The 20,207-nt window shown below is 47.9% G+C and overlaps 9 non-coding genes across 9 annotated transcripts; all 9 read right to left on the reverse strand.

Annotated features, from left to right (window-relative positions):
- Window positions 1-13,671: 13,671 nt before the first annotated feature.
- trnaq-uug (transfer RNA glutamine (anticodon UUG)) lies at window positions 13,672-13,743 on the reverse strand. The gene has a single exon. It is a non-coding gene; the product is annotated as a tRNA-Gln (tRNA).
- Window positions 13,744-13,991: 248 nt separating this feature from the next.
- Window positions 13,992-14,063, reverse strand: trnaq-cug (transfer RNA glutamine (anticodon CUG)). The gene has a single exon. It is a non-coding gene; the product is annotated as a tRNA-Gln (tRNA).
- A 1,208-nt stretch (window positions 14,064-15,271) lies between these two features.
- trnaq-uug (transfer RNA glutamine (anticodon UUG)) lies at window positions 15,272-15,343 on the reverse strand. Its single transcript has one exon. It is a non-coding gene; the product is annotated as a tRNA-Gln (tRNA).
- Window positions 15,344-15,591: 248 nt separating this feature from the next.
- Window positions 15,592-15,663, reverse strand: trnaq-cug (transfer RNA glutamine (anticodon CUG)). The gene has a single exon. It is a non-coding gene; the product is annotated as a tRNA-Gln (tRNA).
- Window positions 15,664-16,871: 1,208 nt separating this feature from the next.
- trnaq-uug (transfer RNA glutamine (anticodon UUG)) lies at window positions 16,872-16,943 on the reverse strand. Its single transcript has one exon. It is a non-coding gene; the product is annotated as a tRNA-Gln (tRNA).
- A 248-nt stretch (window positions 16,944-17,191) lies between these two features.
- trnaq-cug (transfer RNA glutamine (anticodon CUG)) lies at window positions 17,192-17,263 on the reverse strand. The gene has a single exon. It is a non-coding gene; the product is annotated as a tRNA-Gln (tRNA).
- Window positions 17,264-18,471: 1,208 nt separating this feature from the next.
- trnaq-uug (transfer RNA glutamine (anticodon UUG)) lies at window positions 18,472-18,543 on the reverse strand. The gene has a single exon. It is a non-coding gene; the product is annotated as a tRNA-Gln (tRNA).
- A 248-nt stretch (window positions 18,544-18,791) lies between these two features.
- On the reverse strand, window positions 18,792-18,863 carry trnaq-cug (transfer RNA glutamine (anticodon CUG)). Its single transcript has one exon. It is a non-coding gene; the product is annotated as a tRNA-Gln (tRNA).
- Window positions 18,864-20,071: 1,208 nt separating this feature from the next.
- On the reverse strand, window positions 20,072-20,143 carry trnaq-uug (transfer RNA glutamine (anticodon UUG)). The gene has a single exon. It is a non-coding gene; the product is annotated as a tRNA-Gln (tRNA).
- Window positions 20,144-20,207: the final 64 nt, after the last annotated feature.

The raw sequence follows: 20,207 nt of genomic DNA on the forward strand, positions 1-20,207 counted from the left end.
TGGCCAATTCACCTGGCCTGCACATTCCTGGACACTACGGGACAATGTAGCATGGCCAATTCACCTAGCCTGCACGTCCCTGGACACTACGGGACAATGTAGCATGGCCAATTCACCTGGCCTGCACGTCCCTGGACACTATGGGACAATGTAGCATAGCCAATTCACCTGGCCTGCACGTCCCTGGACACTGTGGGACAATGTAGCATGGCCAATTCACCTGACCTGCACATCCCTGGACACTATGGGACAATGTAGCATGGTCAATTCACCTGGCCTGCACGTCCCTGGACACTATGGGACAATGTAGCATAGCCAATTCACCTGGCCTGCACGTCCCTGGACACTATGGGACAATGTAGCATGGCCAATTCACCTGGCCTGCACATTCCTGGACACTATGGGACAATGTAGCATAGCCAATTCACCTGGCCTGCACGTCCCTGGACACTATGGGACAGTGTAGCATAGCCAATTCACCTGGCCTGCACGTCCCTGGACACTGTGGGACAATGTAGCATGGCCAATTCACCTGACCTGCACATCCCTGGACACTATGGGACAATGTAGCATGGCCAATTCACTTGGCCTGCACGTCCCTGGACACTATGGGACAATGTAGCATGGCCAATTCACCTGGCCTGCACGTCCCTAGACACTATGGGACAATGTAGCATGGTCAATTCACCTGGCCTGCACATTCCTGGACACTATGGGACAATGTAGCATGGTCAATTCACCTGGCCTGCACATTCCTGGACACTATGGGACAACGTAGCATGGCCAATTCACCTGGCCTGCACGTCCCTGGACACTATGGGACAATGTAGCATAGCCAATTCACCTGACCTGCACGTTCCTGGACACTACGGGACAATGTAGCATGGCCAATTCACCTGGCCTGCACGTCCCTGGACACTACGGGACAATGTAGCATGGCCAATTCACCTGGCTGCACATTCCTGGACACTATGGGACAGTGTAGCATAGCCAATTCACCTGGCTTACACATTCCTGGACACTATGGGACAGTGTAGCATGGCCAATTCACCTGGTCTGCACATTCCTCGACACTATGGGACAATGTAACATGGCCAATTCACCTGGCCTGCACAATTTTGACTCTGGGAGGAAACCGGAAGAAACCCATGCAGACACGAGGGGAATGTGCAAACGCCGGACAGACAGTTGCCGGAGGCGGGAATCAGGCTAGAGAACAGAGTCAAGAGTGTGGTGCTAGAAAAGCACAGCAGGTCAGGTAGCATCTGAGGAGCAGGAAGATCAACATTACAGGGGAAAGCCCTTCATCAGGAATCTCATCACCTGCCTGCTTCTTGCAGTCAGGCTGGGATGATTCAGAACATTCAAAGCTGCAACAGACAGATTTTTAATCAGAAAAGGCAGGTGTCAGGAAGGTAGAGTTCCTGTTTATCCTGTTCCGTCCTTCCGGAATATTTAAATAACAGATGAAGAAACGCCACAAAATGCCCCAGGTGGTGTTGCCAACAATCCTGCAGAAATATTGTGCATATCCTGGAGATCACAACAGATCCACTCCCCCACACACAAACGAATTCCTCAATATCGTCTCAATATTCTTATGGTTGTCAACCCAGCCACTGAAATCAAAAAGGTAATGGTAATAAAATCCACCAGCTCTGGTGTTAATATCAGTGTTTAAATGATGCTAAATACACCATAGATGCAGAGGATCAAAGGAAGGCTCTCTCATGAAGCAGCGGGAGCTGACCGGTGGTGGATTACCTAAGGGTCCCCATACCTCTGGTGAGGGGAGAGTTTGAGAAGGTAGGACTGCTTTATTTGCAATGAAATGGAATTCCAGTGCATTTCTACCTCATGCACTGTGATGAGATGGGTTTCAGAGAAAAGAGATAGAAGGGAAAATTTGTTGGTTTGAGACATCTCAGAATCCCAATGGTCAAATCCAACAAGTATTTTTGCCACAATTTGTGTCTCAGAGTGTGTCCTTTGATGGAAACACATCCGTGGTTCAGGCGAGAACAAAAGCAGCCACAGGTAAAGAGCTTAATAGAACATAGAAGAGTACAGCACAGAACAGGCCCTTCGGTCAACGATGTTGTGCCAAGGATTATTCCTAACCTAAAATAAAATAATCTAATCTACGCATCCCTCAACTCACTGCTATCCCTGTGCATGTCCAGCAGTCGCTTAAATGTCCCTAATGACTCTGCTTCCATCCCCACCGCTGACAGCACTTTCTGTGCGTTCACAACTCTTTGTAAAGAACATACCTCTGACGTCTCCCCTGTACCTTCCTCCTAATATCTTAAAACTATGACCCCTCATGCGAATCAAGCCTGCTCTGGGGAAAGGTCTCTGACTATCGACTCTATCCATGCCTCTCATTGCATTGTATACCTCGCTCAGATCACCTCTCTTTCTCCATCTCTCCACAGAGAAAAGTCTGAGCTTTGATTAGATTGCTTACAGTGTGGAAACAGACCCTTCGGCCCAACAAGTCCACACCGACCCTCCGAAGAGAAACCCAGCCAGACTCATTCCCCTACATTTACCTCTTCACCTAACACTACAGGCAATTTAGCATGGCCTATTCACCTAACCTGCACATTTTTAGATTGTGGGTGGAAACCGGAACACCCACGCAGACATGGGGTAGAATGTGCAAACTCTACACAGACAGTTGCCTGAGGCAGGAAGTGAACCCGGGTCTCTGGCACTGTGAGGTTAGTCAAACTTTCTTTATAAGATAAGCCTTCCAGTCCAGGCAGCATCCTAGTAAACCTTCTTTGCACCATCTCCAAAGCCTCCATATCTTTCCTATAATAGGGCGACCAGAACTGGACACAATATTCCAAGTGTGGTCTGACCAGGGTTTTGTAGAGCTGCAGCAAAACCTTGCGGCTCTTAATCCCCCGTTAATGAAAGCCAAAACACCATATGCTTTCTTAACAACACTATCCACTTGGCAGGCAAATTTGAGGGGTCTGTGCACTTGAACACCAAGATCCTGCTGTTCCATCACACTGCCATGAATCTTGTCTTTAATCCTATATTCAGCATTCAAGTTCGACCTTCCAAATGTATCACTTCTCATTTATCTAGGTTCAACTCCATCTGCCATTTCTCAGCCCTGTTCTGCATCCTGTCCATGTCGCGCTACAGTCTGCAGTAGGCCTCTATTCTATCAGCGGTACCTCCAAACTTTATGTCATTGGCAAATTTACTAACCCACCACTCAACCTCCTCAACCAAGTCATTTATAAAAACTACAAAGAGGAGAGGTGCAAGAACAGAGCCCTGTGGGACACCAATCGCCACTGACCTCCAGGCAGAATACTTTCCATCTACAACCACTCTCTGCCTTCTGTCAACCAATCAATTCTGAATCCAGATAGCCAAATCTCCATGTATCCCATACCTCCTGACTTTATGAATGAGCCTACCATGGGGAACCTTATCAAATGCCTTGCTGTAGTCCATTTACACAACATCCACTCCTGACCTTTGTCAAACTGTCACGTCACCTCCTCAAAAAATGCTATAAGGTTTGTGAGGCCTGACCTGCCCCTCACAAAGCCACGCTGACTGCCTTTAATCACGCTATGCTTTTCCAAATACTCATAAATCCTATCCCTCAGAATTCTTTCAAAACTTTGCTAACCACAGAGGTAAGACTGACTGGTCTGTAATTGCCAGAAATTTTCCTATTACCCGTCTTGAAAAGTGGAACAACATTCACCTCCCTCCAATCCTCTGGTATGACTTCTGAGGAGAGAGGAAGCAAAGCCAGCAGCTTAGCAACCTCCTTTCTCGCTTCCCGGAGCAACCGAGGATAAACCTGGTCTGGCCTGGATCTTAATATTTGCCAAAGTTTCCAGCACATAACTTCTTCAATCTTGATCTGTTCAAACCTATTCCCCAGCTCCTCAAAGTTCTCATTCACAACAAGGTCCCTTTCCTTAGTGAAAACCGAAACAAAAAACTCATTTAGGGTCCCCCCCTTATCTTTTTAGATTAGATTACTTACCGTGTGGAAACAGGCCCTTCGGCCCAACAAGTCCACACCGACCTGCCGAAGCGCAACCCACCCATACCCCTAACCTAACACTACGGGCAATTTTGCATGGCCCACACATCTTTGGACTGTGGGAGGAAACCCACAAGGAGAACATGCAAACTCCACACAGTCTGTCACCTGAGTCAGGAATTGAACCTGGGTCTCAGGTGCTGTGAGGCAGCAGTGCTAACCACTGTGCCACCCACTAATCTGCTTAGACTCCATGCACAAGTTCCCTGTGTTATCCCTGACCGGCCCTACCTTCTTCCTAATCATTCTCTTATTCCTCATGTCTGAGTAAGATGCCTTTGAATTCTCCCTAATCCTTCCCACCAAGCCTTTTTCATGCCCCCTTCTCAGTCCATTTCTGTGCTCCTTTCTAGCAAGTCTGTAATTCTTGAAAGCAAGGGTGGAATCCTTGCTTCCTGCACCTTATGTAAGCTGCCTTCTTCCTTTTGATGAGAAGCTCCTCTGTTCTCATTATCCAAGGCTCCTTAATCTTACCCCTTCTTGCCTGTCTCAGAGGAACAAATTTATGCATCACACGCAACAACTGTTCCTCAAACAATCTCCACAAGTCTGTTGTGCCCTCTCTGTGGGGAAATTGCTCCCAATCTGTACTTTCCAACTCCTGTCTGATAGTGTCATAATTTCCTTTTCCCCAATTAAATATTTTCCCATGGTAACTGCTCCTTTCACTCTCCATGGGTAAATGTGAGGCAGTTATGGTCACTGTCACCAAAATGTCTCCCACCATGAGATCTGACACCTGTCCTTGCTCACCAAATACAAAATGGCCTCTCCCCGCATCGGCCTGTCTCCATACTGAGTAACAACACCCTCCTGAACACACCTGACAAAAACAGCTCCATCCAAACCATTTGTATTAAGGAGGTTCCAGTCAATATTGGGAAAGTTGAAGTCACCCATAACAGCAATCCTACTACATCTGCATTTTTCCAAAATCCGCCAGCCTATGAGTTCTTTGATTTCCCCACTGCTATCGGGGAGGTCTGTAGAAAACCCCCAATGAGGTGGCTGCTCCCTTGCTGTTCCTAACATCCACCCATACTGACTCAGTAGACAAACCTTCCTCAACAACCTTTGTTTCTGTAGCTGTGATGCACTCTCTAATTAGCAATGCTACACCCCCTCCTCTTTTTCCCACCCTCCCTGTTCTTTTTAAAAGTTCTAAATCCTGGAACATCTAGCAACCGTTCTGCCCCTGTGAAACCCACGTATCCATTATGGCCACAACAGCATAGCCCCAAGTACTGATTTATGTTGTAAGTTAATCACTCTTATTTCTGACACTCCTTGCGTTAAAGCACACACAATTTAAGCAATCCCTTTGTTTCATCACATGAAAAACCTTCCTGATAGATTCACTACCCCCAGTCACTGCCCCGTCCAGAACTACCCCCCTCTCAGATGTGTAGCTCTAGTTCCCCCCCCACCTGCCAAATTAGTTTAAACCCTCCCGAGCACACAAGCAAATCTCCCACCCAGGACGTTTGTGCCCCTCCAGATCAGGTGCAACCTGTCCTTCATGTACAGGTCCCACCTTCCCCAGGAGGCATCCCAATGGTCAAAGTATCTGAAGCCCTCCCTCTTGCACCAGCCTCGCAGCCATCTGTTAAGTTGCGCTCGCTGACTGTTCCTCACCTCACTATCTCGTGGCACTGGTAGCAAACCTGAGAGCACTACTCTACTCGTCCTGCTCTTCAGCTTCCATCCTTGCTCTCTGTAGTCACTTTTCAGAACCTCATTCCCTTTCCTGGCTATATAATTGATGCCATTGTGTACCACGATTTCTGGTTGCTCACACTCCCCTTTCAGAATCCTGACAAGAAATTCAATTCAATATTTACAACTCCTTTGTCTAACCTATCTTTTACCTTCCCCTTCAATAATGCTAGTCTGATAAAACCCCCCAACTAAGGTTTACCAAAAATTCAAGCTTTCAGATGTCACATCTTCTCTTCCTTGGTCTTCTCTTTCTTCTTCTTAGGGATTTCTGTTTCACAGGTCACTGATCGATCAAGGTACCTTATGAGAGCTATTCTTTGGCAGTCTCTACATACTGGTGGCTTGGCAGTTTTCCTCTCAACTGTTCAACTGTTCAATGTATACCCCCAAAGCATTGAATTGTGTCATTGGCTTTTAAGATTGTCAATATACTCAATTCCAACTTGATTGGAGGTTGGTATTTTGGGGTATAATTTAAACAGATTGGTCGAATGCGAATTTTGTTTTATCTTTAAGCAACCAGCAAATCGAATTGTTTGACCAAAGAGTAACATTATCTTTTGTTTTCAGAACATTTGGTGCTGTCAAGAAGTTCTACTAGCTAATAACTTTCTTAAACGTACAGTACACCCACATCTTCATACCACCTCCCCCCTTAAGAAAAAATGAATCATCATAATGAAAAGATGGCTTCATTTTTTTCTTCTTTTTATTTACACATTACCCTAACATACAGATAACTTTAATATAAGTTCACCTTAGCTTCCTTCCATATCATAACATTAAATAAATTCAAATCTCATCTGAACTTTATCAGTTAAATCCGCGATAATGCACCTCGATTACATTCTTATGACCTGCAACATGTATGATTTTTAAATTAAAAGTCTGTAACGTAAGACTGCAATAAAATAGTCTCATATTCTTGTCTTTAAAGCGTTCTAAGAATGTAAGCAGATTATGATTAGATTCTCTATAGTATGGAAACAGACCCTTCGGCCCAACAAGTCCACACTGCCCCTCTGAAGAGTAACCCACCCAAACATGTTCCCCTACCCTATATTCACCCCTGACTAACACACCTAACACTGTGGGCAATTTAGCATGGCCAATTCACCTGACCTGCACATCTTTGGCTTGTGGGAGGAAACCAGAGCACCCAGAGGAAACCCATGCAGACATGGGGAGAATGTGCAAACTCTACACAAGTGGGAATCAAACCGAGGTCCCTGGTGCTGTGAGGCAGCAGTGCTCACCACTGAGCCACCGTGCCATGATCCATGTCCACCACCATCTCAGGTACATTGTTCATGACATACACATTAAAATGTTGTAAGGTCTGTACCGAACTCAATAATTCTTTTTGGATTGTGGAATATTTCCTCTGGTGGATATTGATCTTCTTCGAAAAGTAACCAACTGGCAGTTTAATCCCATCCTCATCTTCCTGGAGGAGTACAACTCCAACTCCTAAATCACTAGCATCGATGGTGACTTTAAAAGGTTTTGAAAAGTTTGATGTAGCTAAAACTGGTTTGGTGCATTAAGACTGCTTTCAAATGGTTGGATGCCTCCTGGCATTGTTCTGTCCACCAAAACTTTGTGTTCTTCTTCAGCAAATCGGTTAATGATGCCACTACACTGCTGAAATTTGGAACAAACTTCTGATAGAATCCGCTGAGTCCTAAAAATCGGAGCACCTCTTTCTTCGAGGTTGGTTGTGGAAATTCCTTGATTGTTTTCGTCTTTGTGTTCCATGGAGTCAACCTTCCATGACATGTTATGTCCCAAGGACATCACCTCTGTTTTAGTGAGTTCAGTTTTATTTAAGTTTATCACCCGTTTTGCTTCTCGTAATTGTTCAAAGAGCTCTGCCACCTGTACCATGTGATCATTCCAGGATTCACTAAATATTGTTACATAGTCCAAACAGACTGCACAGTTTGTTAACCCAGCCACAACTCTGTTCAGGAGTCTTTGGAATGTGCCGGGTGTGTTCTTCATTCCATAGGGCATTACTTTAAACTGATATAGCTCATTTGGGGTTATAAATGCAGAAATTTCTTTTGCCATCTCTGATAAAGGTACCTGCCAGTAACCACACATTAAGTCCCAACTTGGTGAGGTAACTGGCTTGTCCGACTTTTTCGATACAGTCCTCCAATCTAGGAATTGTCCATGAGTCCGATTTTGTAACGGCGTTGATCTTCGGATAATCCATGGAGAATCGTTAAGACAATCAGCAAACTCTACTTGCTCTGGCTTGGTTTGATGATGTCCTCATCGAGCATGGCCTCCACCTCCATCTGGGCCTGTCTGGCTTTGAGAGGATTAGGGGTGTTGTTTTATCGGAGCAGTATTCCCTATGTCTACTTCATGTACAACAGTATTAGTCCTCTCCATCGATTTCTTACATATGTCCTTATACTGCAGTAACAAATCTTTGAAGTGTGTTCTATGTTCCTGAGACAGATCCTTACTAACCTATCCAATTCCTCAAGGACTTCTTCATTTTTTAATCTATTTTGAAGCACATCAAAATCCACGCCATCTGGATTTGGTTCCTCACTCTGCAGGGCAGTAACTAACAATGTTTCTCCAATTCTTTCTGTCTAGGATAATATGGTTTCAAGAGGTTCACATGACATACCCAATTCCTTTTTTTCCTATCTCACATGCTTACGACATAGGTCAAGTTTCTCAATTTGATCTGGACCACTAAACCTGGCTTGAAGGGAACACCTATCATTGGTAACAGTACTAAATATCATCCCCTCGGGAAAATGTCCGAGTCTCTAAGAGTTTTTAATCCGCCACCTGCTTCATTCTACGCCGTGCCTTCTTTAGGTGCTCTGTAGCCAACTCACCTACTCGATTTAGTCTCTCCCTCACCTCCAATACTTAGTAATCTAAGTGTGAAATCTCCAACTTTGGTCCTGTCAATTTCTCTTTAATTAATTTCAAAGAGTCTCTCACTTCATGACCGAATATAAACACAAAAGGAGTGAAGTGAGTAGGTTCATTTGGACATCTCTAATGGCAAACAATACGAATGGGATACCTTCATCCCAATCATTAGGGTAATCCTGACAGTACACTCTTAACATGGTCTTCCGGGTCTGATGCCACCTTTTTAAAGCTCCCTGGGATTCAGGATGACACGGACTGGATTTAAAGTACTATATATCTTAGCTATTCATAACCTCCTTGAACAGCCTAGCAGGAAAACTTGACTCTTGGTCTGACTGAATCTCTCTGGGTAGCCCATACCAAGTGAAGAAATCTACCAACTCCTCTACCACCCAGAGCTTGATGCTCTGTAATGGAATTGCCTCCGGAGATCTGGTAGACACATCCATTATGGTTAACAAGTACTGGTTCCCTCTTTTAATTCTCAGGAAGGGACCCACACAGTCAATGATAACTCGTGTGAAAGGTTCTTCTCATACAGAAATTGGAAACAAAGGTGCTGGTTTTATTACCGCCTGTGGCTTACCTACAATTTGGCATGTATGAATCGTAGGGCAAAAGTTAACCACATCCTTGTGCATTCCAGGCCAATAAAAATGTTTTTGTTCCCTAGCCTGAGTCTTTTGTACTCCGACGTAACCTCCTATAGGTAACGCTACCTGTAACACCTCCTGTCTGTATACTACACAGTCACAATCAGGTGCACTTTGGCCTAATTCTCCTTTGCACTAACTTGCCGTAGTCTCCATTTCCATCTGAGGATTCTATCTTTCAGATAATAACGCTCTGGAATATTCTCTGCCTCCTTTTCAGACTACGCATCCACATATATATCTTCTGTCAACTTGTCTTGCTGTTGCAAGTCTCTTGGCCTTTCAGGACTAAACATTTCTGTCTGACCCTCAGTCTGTTCAGGTTTTTCTTGCACTATTATGCCAAACAGGACATGCACCAACTGAACCTCAACTCCTTCACCTTTCTCTTTAGTTTTCACTTCATGACAGTGGGATCTGGTTACTACACTGTCTGGGAAAATACCAGGATATTTCTGCTTCAATTCCTCAGTTTCTTGGTCTCCCTTGGGCTTCTCCACAATAAGGGGTGTCACTCCTACCTTGGATCCTGCCAAATCATTCCCAAGAACAAAATGAATTCCTGGAACTGCCACTCTGTCAATCACTCCCACTGTAACTTACTCAGGCTTGAGTTGGCACTCCAACATGATCTTACATAGGGAAACGCTAAATTTCTGCCCATCTATCCCACAAAGGATCACACCTTCAGCTAACAGATCAAAAAGAGTGCATATTCTCTCATCCTTTACTATCAGTGTCTGGTTAGATCCTGTATCTCTCAAAATTTTAAGTTCTTGTCCTTCTCCCCTGTTCTTTCTGAGTAAACTTTACCCACAGATGTGAATTCTTTGTAAAGACCATGTATTGACCCCATACCCAGCCCCTGCCTATGCTGTGAACTGTCCTGAAGCTCCTCAGCTCTTCTTGGGAGTCTCCTTTCCTACCTTCACTAATGCCACTCATTTAGCTTCTTTTACCACATCTTTTCCCACAGTGCCCTTCTAAAACCACCAGCACTGTAATTTTTTTTTGTTCCCATTCCATTACAGTGAAAACTCCTGAGGCCTTTCGCCTCCTTTCCACCTTCTTGGGCTTCCTTTTTATCCTGTGGTAAATTCTTACTGGTGCACTCTACTCTTGGTTTCGTAGTGTAAGATCTCCCCTTCTGCCAACTTCTATCCCTCACAGGGTGATATTCTGGCCGGAAGCATGTCCTATGTACCAATAGGGTGGCACGGTGGCTCAGTGGTTAGCACTGAGCACCAGGGACGCAGCTTTGATTCTAGACTCGGGGCGACTGTCTGGAATTTGCACGTTCTGTCCATGTCTGCATGGGTTTCCTCCAGGTGCTCCGGTTTCCTCTCATCGTACAAAGATATGTAGGTCAGGGTGAATTGGCCAAGATAAATTGCGCATAGTGTCAGGTGCAGGAGTGCGGGGTAAATGTGGGGAAATGGGTCTGGGTGGGTTGCTCTTCAGAGGGTTGGACCAAATGGCCTGTTTCCACACTAGAGGGAATTCATCTGTGTATTCATCTGCTAATTCTGCTGCCCTTCTGATTCCTGAAATTTCTGTTCCTCCACATGAATTCTTACCATCTCGCGAAGTGAGTTTTTAAAGTCCTCCAGCAGAATAATCTCTCATAGCGCTTCAATAGTCTTATCTATTTTCAAAGCATGCATCCATCAATCAAAATGACTATGTTTAATTCTTTTGAACTCAACATAAGTTTGACCTGGTTCCTTCTTTGTGTTTCTGAACTGCTCTCTGTATGCTTCTGGTACCAATTCATAAGCACTTAAAATAGCCTGTTTAACCTCTTCAGAATCTCTTGACCCCCTCATCTGGGCAGTGTGGCAAATACCTCACTACCTCTGACTGCCAGTTTAGTCTGAACTAGCATTGCCCATAAATCCTCAAACCACTCCATCTGCCCAGCTAATTTTTCAAATGAAACAAAGAAGACTTCAATATATTTCTCATCAAAATGTGGCAGAGTTTCGTATGTATCACTTCCTTCTCTTTAAATCTTCATCCTGTTGCCTTGACATTGCTGACTAAGTCGCAACTTCTCAAGTTCAAATTCTCTCTTTTTGCTCAGCTAAGAACATTCTCTCTTTCTTTTACCTCCCTCTCCCGTCTCTTTCTCTCTCCCTTTCTTCTCTCTCTTTGCTCAGCCAAGAACCTTCTCTCTCACTTTCTCTTTCTGTCTCTCTCTTTGTTTATCTTCTAATTCCATTTTCCTCAATTAGAATTTGAGTTTTTCTACCTCTTACTGAACTTGTCTGTTTTTCTGACACACCTAAGTGTTTGAGTAATTCCCACTGAAATCTAACTTATTTGCTAATTCGAAAGGTATGGCCTTTTTACTTCGAAACTTTCTTAGCAAATTTGAGAATTACCTTCAAATCCTAGAACCTCTTTAGCAAGTCGAAGAGCTATTTCTCTCATTTCCAATTTAATCAACCACAACTTAGTGAAATTAAACAAATTGCCCCACCTACATTTTATTTAAAGATCTAGGATACTAACCTATTAAATCTGATGGGACTTTTTGTATCCCAAAATCTATTCACATAGGTCTGAACCAATGCAAATCCCAGATGAGCCCCCAAGCTGTTACAAGGGGAAAACACACCTGCTTAACTTCAACCAGCAACACAGAAAAAAATTGTAAACTGTGCAGTAATTTGTGAAACATTGAGAGGCCAAGAATGATTTAAAGAAAAAAATTAACAACATTATTACTTAACGATTAACAGTGAATAATTAATGAATACCTATTTACAATTCCTTCATCTAAGCTATATTTTACCATCCCCTTCCACAATGTTACACCGATGAAATCCCGGATTAAGGTTCAAAATAAATTAAACAATTCAAAACCAGCCAGACATCCAAGCTTCTCCTACTCGGACTTCATTCCGTCTTCTACCTTTCCTATGAGTGGCCATTACTATGTCAGCAATGAAACGAGCAATGCTTTTAAGAAAAGTGAGATCTCAGACGATTGTGTTTAAGAGCACCTGTCCAGCATGTGTCTCATTCCAATTCCTGTCACCTTTTTGCCAGCTGTGTGTGGAACACAGAGAGGAGCACCAAACACAACACCGCTTGACGATAGTACAGAATCACTGCTCAAGGGGGTTTGCCTCCTTCGTCAAGCGTGGAAACAGCAACGACAAGGATCACGACGGCAACTGTGGATCTGCTGATCCAGCAGCTTGTGCACTCGGTCTTGCTCAAGTGCAACCACGCTGTCTCGGCCTGCTGCCCTGTAAGGCCGGTGGCCCGCGCCTCCGAAATCCACTTTGCCGAAGTTTTCGGAAGCAGCTCGGGCCATGCCGGATATGCCAACATGTCCACGAAACCTAGTTTCTCAGCGGGAGCAGGGCTGCTGTTGGCCATGAGCAACTCTGAGCCGGGCTACTGCTCGCTAATCTCTCTCACTGGCAAACTTTCAAGCTGCTGGACAATCGCCTTTCCGGCATTTCACTTTGGCTTCCGCTTTCGCACCTCACAGTTTACCTTCCTGCTCAGTACAGCTGTCGGACAAGTCGCGCATCTGCACTACAGCTGCCTATTCGAACAGCGCCGCTGCTGTTTGTCTCCCTGATCGGCGGCCATGGCTGTGACGGCGCTGCGCTGAGCAATGCTTTTAAGCAAAGTGAGATCTCAGACGGATCGTGTTCAAGAGCACGTGTCCCTGGCTCTCCGGGAGTCTGTATTGTATGCACTGTTTTTTATGTCGCTGGACTGTCTTGTGTGTGCAAATGTCGTTGTTACCGTTTTGTAGTGATTGAAACTGGGATTTGAGGTTCCTGATTTCCCTGAAAACTGGTTGAATGGTAAGGCTTGGGGCCTGGCTTTGCTGCTCCTCTCCCCCGTAAAATTGCTGTTTCTCTATGTCCAGCTGTTACTGTGAATTGTTTGGGAAAGTGTGAATCGTTGAATCAAATTCAAGAAAAGAGCACCTCTCCAGCATGCGCCTCGTTCCAATTGCTGTCACCTTTTCACCAGCTGTCTGGGGAACGCAGAGAGGAGCTCCAAAAACAACACCGCTTGACGGCAGCTTGTCTCTCAATGCTGTGTCCTTCGAAGAAAACACATCCGTGGTTCAGGAGAGAGCAAAAGCAGGCACCAGTGACGAGCTTAAGACTCCACCTCGGCATCGGGATCATTCTGCGCTCGCCGTTCTGGCAGAAATGTGACGAGATCTGACTCAAAGGTGCGAAAAGGGCGGCTCTTACAATTGGCCCGTAGGCAGATTTCACTCGCACGTCCCAATTTAAACAAGGGACGGGACGAAACGAGTCGAGGTTCCGCCGAGATTCGAACTCGGATCGCTGGATTCAAAGTCCAGAGTGCTAACCGTTACACCACGGAACCAGCAGGGCGGCCTGCTTTAGGCCAGGCCTGAGCTGTCCTGCATTCACACTTGCAGCAACGCTCTCAGAATCTGGTCTCTTGCTGCTGCGCCCGTGGCAGGGAATACTTGGGTGGTACAGGGTAGAGCAAAAGTAGCTCGCGCGCTTGACGCCGGGGAGTGTCGCAAACCAGCCCACATCCATCATGGGTGCAAGAATTTGCGAAACCGGCAGTTTTGTCAAAGACGATCGCTCACGCTGCCAGCGAAAAGTCTCCACCGAGATTTGAACTCGGATCGCTGGATTCAGAGTCCAGAGTGCTCACCATTACACCATGGAACCCCTAGATGGCAGCGCCGCCGAATCACTGCTCAAGGATGTTTGCCTCCTTCGTCAAGCGTGGAAACAGCAACGACAAGGATCACGACGGCAACTGTGGATCTGCTGATCCAGCAGCTCGTGCACTCGGTCTTGCTCAAGTGCAACCACGCTGTCACGGCCTGCTGCCCTGTAAGGCCGGTGGCCCGCGCCTCCGAAATCCACTTTGCCGAAGTTTTCGGAAGCAGCTCGGGCCGTGCCAGATCTGCCAACCTGTCCACGAAACCTAGTTTCTCAGCGGGAGCGGGGCTGCTGTTGGCCATGAGCAACTCTGAGCCGGGCTACTGCTCGCTAATCTCTCTCACTGGCAAACTTTCAAGCTGCTGGACAATCGCCTTTCCGGCATTTCACTTTGGCTTCCGCTTTCGCACCTCACAGTTTACCTTCCTGCTCAGTACAGCTGTCGGACAAGTCGCGCATCTGCACTACAGCTGCCTATTCGAACAGCGCCGCTGCTGTTTGTCTCCCTGATCGGCGGCCATGGCTGTGACGGCGCTGCGCTGAGCAATGCTTTTAAGCAAAGTGAGATCTCAGACGGATCGTGTTCAAGAGCACGTGTCCCTGGCTCTCCGGGAGTCTGTATTGTATGCACTGTTTTTTATGTCGCTGGACTGTCTTGTGTGTGCAAATGTCGTTGTTACCGTTTTGTAGTGATTGAAACTGGGATTTGAGGTTCCTGATTTCCCTGAAAACTGGTTGAATGGTAAGGCTTGGGGCCTGGCTTTGCTGCTCCTCTCCCCCGTAAAATTGCTGTTTCTCTATGTCCAGCTGTTACTGTGAATTGTTTGGGAAAGTGTGAATCGTTGAATCAAATTCAAGAAAAGAGCACCTCTCCAGCATGCGCCTCGTTCCAATTGCTGTCACCTTTTCACCAGCTGTCTGGGGAACGCAGAGAGGAGCTCCAAAAACAACACCGCTTGACGGCAGCTTGTCTCTCAATGCTGTGTCCTTCGAAGAAAACACATCCGTGGTTCAGGAGAGAGCAAAAGCAGGCACCAGTGACGAGCTTAAGACTCCACCTCGGCATCGGGATCATTCTGCGCTCGCCGTTCTGGCAGAAATGTGACGAGATCTGACTCAAAGGTGCGAAAAGGGCGGCTCTTACAATTGGCCCGTAGGCAGATTTCACTCGCACGTCCCAATTTAAACAAGGGACGGGACGAAACGAGTCGAGGTTCCGCCGAGATTCGAACTCGGATCGCTGGATTCAAAGTCCAGAGTGCTAACCGTTACACCACGGAACCAGCAGGGCGGCCTGCTTTAGGCCAGGCCTGAGCTGTCCTGCATTCACACTTGCAGCAACGCTCTCAGAATCTGGTCTCTTGCTGCTGCGCCCGTGGCAGGGAATACTTGGGTGGTACAGGGTAGAGCAAAAGTAGCTCGCGCGCTTGACGCCGGGGAGTGTCGCAAACCAGCCCACATCCATCATGGGTGCAAGAATTTGCGAAACCGGCAGTTTTGTCAAAGACGATCGCTCACGCTGCCAGCGAAAAGGCTCCGCCGAGATTTGAACTCGGATCGCTGGATTCAGAGTCCAGAGTGCTCACCATTACACCATGGAACCCCTAGATGGCAGCACCGCCGAATCACTGCTCAAGGATGTTTGCCTCCTTCGTCAAGCGTGGAAACAGCAACGACAAGGATCACGACGGCAACTGTGGATCTGCTGATCCAGCAGCTCGTGCACTCGGTCTTGCTCAAGTGCAACCACGCTGTCACGGCCTGCTGCCCTGTAAGGCCGGTGGCCCGCGCCTCCGAAATCCACTTTGCCGAAGTTTTCGGAAGCAGCTCGGGCCGTGCCAGATCTGCCAACCTGTCCACGAAACCTAGTTTCTCAGCGGGAGCGGGGCTGCTGTTGGCCATGAGCAACTCTGAGCCGGGCTACTGCTCGCTAATCTCTCTCACTGGCAAACTTTCAAGCTGCTGGACAATCGCCTTTCCGGCATTTCACTTTGGCTTCCGCTTTCGCACCTCACAGTTTACCTTCCTGCTCAGTACAGCTGTCGGACAAGTCGCGCATCTGCACTACAGCTGCCTATTCGAACAGCGCCGCTGCTGTTTGTCTCCCTGATCGGCGGCCATGGCTGTGACGGCGTTGCGTTGAGCAATGCTTTTAAGCAAAGTGAGATCTCAGACGGATCGTGTTCAAGAGCACGTGTCCCTGGCTCTCCGGGAGTCTGTATTGTATGCACTGTTTTTTATGTCGCTGGACTGTCTTGTGTGTGCAAATGTCGTTGTTACCGTTTTGTAGTGATTGAAACTGGGATTTGAGGTTCCTGATTTCCCTGAAAACTGGTTGAATGGTAAGGCTTGGGGCCTGGCTTTGCTGCTCCTCTCCCTCGTAAAATTGCTGTTTCTCTATGTCCAGCTGTTACTGTGAATTGTTTGGGAAAGTGTGAATCGTTGAATCAAATTCAAGAAAAGAGCACCTCTCCAGCATGCGCCTCGTTCCAATTGCTGTCACCTTTTCACCAGCTGTCTGGGGAACGCAGAGAGGAGCTCCAAAAACAACACCGCTTGACGGCAGCTTGTCTCTCAATGCTGTGTCCTTCGAAGAAAACACATCCGTGGTTCAGGAGAGAGCAAAAGCAGGCACCAGTGACGAGCTTAAGACTCCACCTCGGCATCGGGATCATTCTGCGCTCGCCGTTCTGGCAGAAATGTGACGAGATCTGACTCAAAGGTGCGAAAAGGGCGGCTCTTACAATTGGCCCGTAGGCAGATTTCACTCGCACGTCCCAATTTAAACAAGGGACGGGACGAAACGAGTCGAGGTTCCGCCAAGATTCGAACTCAGATCGCTGGATTCAAAGTCCAGAGTGCTAACCGTTACACCACGGAACCAGCAGGGCGGCCTGCTTTAGGCCAGGCCTGAGCTGTCCTGCATTCACACTTGCAGCAACGCTCTCAGAATCTGGTCTCTTGCTGCTGCGCCCGTGGCAGGGAATACTTGGGTGGTACAGGGTAGAGCAAAAGTAGCTCGCGCGCTTGACGCCGGGGAGTGTCGCAAACCAGCCCACATCCATCATGGGTGCAAGAATTTGCGAAACCGGCAGTTTTGTCAAAGACGATCGCTCACGCTGCCAGCGAAAAGGCTCCGCCGAGATTTGAACTCGGATCGCTGGATTCAGAGTCCAGAGTGCTCACCATTACACCATGGAACCCCTAGATGGCAGCGCCGCCGAATCACTGCTCAAGGATGTTTGCCTCCTTCGTCAAGCGTGGAAACAGCAATGACAAGGATCACGACGGCAACTGTGGATCTGCTGATCCAGCAGCTCGTGCACTCGGTCTTGCTCAAGTGCAACCACGCTGTCACGGCCTGCTGCCCTGTAAGGCCGGTGGCCCGCGCCTCCGAAATCCACTTTGCCGAAGTTTTCGGAAGCAGCTCGGGCCGTGCCAGATCTGCCAACCTGTCCACGAAACCTAGTTTCTCAGCGGGAGCGGGGCTGCTGTTGGCCATGAGCAACTCTGAGCCGGGCTACTGCTCGCTAATCTCTCTCACTGGCAAACTTTCAAGCTGCTGGACAATCGCCTTTCCGGCATTTCACTTTGGCTTCCGCTTTCGCACCTCACAGTTTACCTTCCTGCTCAGTACAGCTGTCGGACAAGTCGCGCATCTGCACTACAGCTGCCTATTCGAACAGCGCCGCTGCTGTTTGTCTCCCTGATCGGCGGCCATGGCTGTGACGGCGCTGCGCTGAGCAATGCTTTTAAGCAAAGTGAGATCTCAGACGGATCGTGTTCAAGAGCACGTGTCCCTGGCTCTCCGGGAGTCTGTATTGTATGCACTGTTTTTTATGTCGCTGGACTGTCTTGTGTGTGCAAATGTCGTTGTTACCGTTTTGTAGTGATTGAAACTGGGATTTGAGGTTCCTGATTTCCCTGAAAACTGGTTGAATGGTAAGGCTTGGGGCCTGGCTTTGCTGCTCCTCTCCCTCGTAAAATTGCTGTTTCTCTATGTCCAGCTGTTACTGTGAATTGTTTGGGAAAGTGTGAATCGTTGAATCAAATTCAAGAAAAGAGCACCTCTCCAGCATGCGCCTCGTTCCAATTGCTGTCACCTTTTCACCAGCTGTCTGGGGAACGCAGAGAGGAGCTCCAAAAACAACACCGCTTGACGGCAGCTTGTCTCTCAATGCTGTGTCCTTCGAAGAAAACACATCCGTGGTTCAGGAGAGAGCAAAAGCAGGCACCAGTGACGAGCTTAAGACTCCACCTCGGCATCGGGATCATTCTGCGCTCGCCGTTCTGGCAGAAATGTGACGAGATCTGACTCAAAGGTGCGAAAAGGGCGGCTCTTACAATTGGCCCGTAGGCAGATTTCACTCGCACGTCCCAATTTAAACAAGGGACGGGACGAAACGAGTCGAGGTTCCGCCGAGATTCGAACTCGGATCGCTGGATTCAAAGTCCAGAGTGCTAACCGTTACACCACGGAACCAGCAGGGCGGCCTGCTTTAGGCCAGGCCTGAGCTGTCCTGCATTCACACTTGCAGCAACGCTCTCAGAATCTGGTCTCTTGCTGCTGCGCCCGTGGCAGGGAATACTTGGGTGGTACAGGGTAGAGCAAAAGTAGCTCGCGCGCTTGACGCCGGGGAGTGTCGCAAACCAGCCCACATCCATCATGGGTGCAAGAATTTGCGAAACCGGCAGTTTTGTCAAAGACGATCGCTCACGCTGCCAGCGAAAAGGCTCCACCGAGATTTGAACTCGGATCGCTGGATTCAGAGTCCAGAGTGCTCACCATTACACCATGGAACCCCTAGATGGCAGCGCCGCCGAATCACTGCTCAAGGATGTTTGCCTCCTTCGTCAAGCGTGGAAACAGCAACGACAAGGATCACGACGGCAACTGTGGATCTGCTGATCCAGCAGCTCGTGCACTCGGTCTTGCTCAAGTGCAACCACGCTGTCACGGCCTGCTGCCCTGTAAGGCCGGTGGCCCGCGCCTCCGAAATCCACTTTGCCGAAGTTTTCGGAAGCAGCTCGGGCCGTGCCAGATCTGCCAACCTGTCCACGAAACCTAGTTTCTCAGCGGGAGCGGGGCTGCTGTTGGCCATGAGCAACTCTGAGCCGGGCTACTGCTCGCTAATCTCTCTCACTGGCAAACTTTCAAGCTGCTGGACAATCGCCTTTCCGGCATTTCACTTTGGCTTCCGCTTTCGCACCTCACAGTTTACCTTCCTGCTCAGTACAGCTGTCGGACAAGTCGCGCATCTGCACTACAGCTGCCTATTCGAACAGCGCCGCTGCTGTTTGTCTCCCTGATCGGCGGCCATGGCTGTGACGGCGCTGCGCTGAGCAATGCTTTTAAGCAAAGTGAGATCTCAGACGGATCGTGTTCAAGAGCACGTGTCCCTGGCTCTCCGGGAGTCTGTATTGTATGCACTGTTTTTTATGTCGCTGGACTGTCTTGTGTGTGCAAATGTCGTTGTTACCGTTTTGTAGTGATTGAAACTGGGATTTGAGGTTCCTGATTTCCCTGAAAACTGGTTGAATGGTAAGGCTTGGGGCCTGGCTTTGCTGCTCCTCTCCCTCGTAAAATTGCTGTTTCTCTATGTCCAGCTGTTACTGTGAATTGTTTGGGAAAGTGTGAATCGTTGAATCAAATTCAAGAAAAGAGCACCTCTCCAGCATGCGCCTCGTTCCAATTGCTGTCACCTTTTCACCAGCTGTCTGGGGAACGCAGAGAGGAGCTCCAAAAACAACACCGCTTGACGGCAGCTTGTCTCTCAATGCTGTGTCCTTCGAAGAAAACACATCCGTGGTTCAGGAGAGAGCAAAAGCAGGCACCAGTGACGAGCTTAAGACTCCACCTCGGCATCGGGATCATTCTGCGCTCGCCGTTCTGGCAGAAATGTGACGAGATCTGACTCAAAGGTGCGAAAAGGGCGGCTCTTACAATTGGCCCGTAGGCAGATTTCACTCGCACGTCCCAATTTAAACAAGGGACGGGACGAAACGAGTCGAGGTTCCGCCGAGATTCGAACTCGGATCGCTGGATTCAAAGTCCAGAGTGCTAACCGTTACACCACGGAACCAGCAGGGCGGCCTGCTTTAGGCCAGGCCTGAGCTGTCCTGCATTCACACTTGCAGCAACGCTCT

The sequence above is a fragment of the Hemiscyllium ocellatum genome, chromosome 44 (genome assembly GCF_020745735.1).
Source record: "Hemiscyllium ocellatum isolate sHemOce1 chromosome 44, sHemOce1.pat.X.cur, whole genome shotgun sequence".
NCBI lineage: Eukaryota > Metazoa > Chordata > Chondrichthyes > Orectolobiformes > Hemiscylliidae > Hemiscyllium > Hemiscyllium ocellatum.